Below are 2,191 nucleotides of genomic sequence, written 5' to 3'. Positions count from 1 at the left end.
TTCTCCATGTATCATGGTGCTGCCCATTGGGCCAGTGGTGAGAATCTTTGTTTTCTTGATGTTGAGCTTCAATTCATATTGAAGACTGAAGTCCCTGGCATTCTGCAGTAAAGTCTAGGTCTTCCTCAGTTTGGGCAAGCAAGGTTGTGTCATCTACGTGATGCAGGCTATGGATCTTCCTCCAAGCATAATGCCACATTCCTCCTCATAAAGTCCAGCCTTCCGTATTATCTGTTCTGCATATAGATTGAAAAGGTATGGAGATATGATGCTTTCTTGATGCACTCCTTTCCTGATTTTGAACTATGTAGTGTTTCCTTGCTCTGTTCTGATGACTGTTTTGTGGTGCAAGTATAGGTTTTACATGAGCACAATTCAATGTTATGTTAAAATTAAATCTTTTCACTTCTTTTTTATTCCTTAAGTATATCTTGGTTTTATGATGAACAATGGAATAAGTTTGTTTCTTGATCTAAAGTTTTAAAAAATTGTTTTTCACGCAAGTTGCCTTTCTATGAAGAGTTGGCTCGGTTCCATATAGTATTCTTTCCCAGATTCAGGTTGATGAAACAGCCACTATCTGAAGCGTTGTTGGTTATGACAGAAGAAAAGATTTGAGTGTGGTGAATCACATACTAGTTCCCAGATCTTCTAATGAGTAATAAAATATTTCATTAGTACAAATAAGTCAAAAGGATACACTTCAAATGAGTGGGGAAGGACAATTTCCTAGGTACTTAGGAGAGATGATAGAATATTTGTGAATGTCACTAATAAGAAACAAACATCCAGGTGAGCTCTGGTGGCCTAGTGGCAAGAAGCTGCACTGCAATCCCAGAGGTGCGCGGTTTGAATCCACCAGATTCTCTGCTGAAGAAGGAGTGATGTGACAATGTGACAATCTCCTCCTGTATCAGTCAGATCAGATTTGACGGTATATGCATTAAAAAAAATAAAAAAGAAACAACCATCCACTTTTTTAATTGCTAAAATTAGACCCCTTTCCTTCCTCTATATAAAATATGACCTTTACTAAGGAAAAATAAGCCTTAATCCCTATTCAATTATAAAATCAATCTTAAAATCCAGCCTCTCTGGATGGTGTATGATAACCCCTATGTTAAGCAGTGACACTCAGTAGTGTTTACATTAGGCCCAGGTGTGGCTGATTTTGATCTGAAGTTTTAAAAAGACCTGTTGTCTACACATCCCTTCCCTCCATACATCTGACATAAAATGGTGGCATGCAAACTGGAGAATAACCCCCTAGGAAAGTGAAATGTGAAGTATCAGAAATCTATAGAAATCTCAAAAAATGTACAGAGGCTCTCTTGCTGTTAAGGCAAGCATTTTCTTCACTTTTTGGTAGGTATTTAATATTTTATTTTATTTTTAACATATAATTCATCAAGTATGTAAGTAGATTGCAACTTTTATTTCCTTAACAAGCGTTGTTGTTGTTGTTGTTGTTGTTGTTACATGCCGTCCAGTTGCTTGCGACTCATAGCGACCCTATGTACAACAGCCCGAAACCCTGCTCTGTCCTGTGCCAATCGTATTGTCTCCAACATCCACACCCCAATTACCCCAGTCACTCAATCAATCCACCTCATAGAGGGTCTTCTCCTCCTGCACTGTCCCTCCACCCTTCCAAGAATGATGTCCCTCTCCAAGGATCCAAACATGTCCAAAGTATGTCAGATGAAGCTTTAGAATCCTTGCCTCTAAGTAGCAGCCCAGTTTAACCCTCTCCAGGATGAATCTGTTTGTTTTCTTAGCAGTCCATGGTACCCTCAATACTCTTCTCCAACACTGCAGTTCAAAGGCATCAACTCTCCTTCTATCCTCCCTAGTCATTGCCTAGCTCTCTGATGCATAACAAGTGATTGCAAAGACCATGGCCTGTATTAGCTGCACCTTAGTCTCCAGAGTGACACCATTGCTCTTCAGCACTTTGGAGAGGTCCCTAAGATCGGGCTTTCCCACGGCAACACATCTTTACATTTCCTGACTGCTGGTGCCAACAGTGTTGACTGTGGAGCCAAGCAAACTAAAGCTGTGAACAATCTCAATCTCTTCACCATCCATCCTGATGCTGCCAATTGGTCCTGTGCTGAGAATCTTTGTCTTCTTGATATTGGCCTCAATCCATATTGAAGGTTGCAGTCTTTGACCCTCTGCAGCAAGTGCT

At 40.3% G+C, this 2,191-nt stretch overlaps 1 protein-coding gene across 1 annotated transcript in view; it reads left to right on the top strand.

Annotated features, from left to right (window-relative positions):
• Positions 1-2,191, top strand: part of A2ML1 (alpha-2-macroglobulin-like 1) — a 141,139-nt gene that overhangs the window by 121,887 nt on the left and 17,061 nt on the right. The window lies entirely within an intron of this gene.

The sequence above is a fragment of the Elephantulus edwardii genome, unplaced genomic scaffold (genome assembly GCF_000299155.1).
Source record: "Elephantulus edwardii isolate Elephantulus edwardi_28Jun2011 unplaced genomic scaffold, EleEdw1.0 scaffold00342, whole genome shotgun sequence".
NCBI lineage: Eukaryota > Metazoa > Chordata > Mammalia > Macroscelidea > Macroscelididae > Elephantulus > Elephantulus edwardii.
This window is presented reverse-complemented; position numbering and strand designations above follow the sequence as displayed.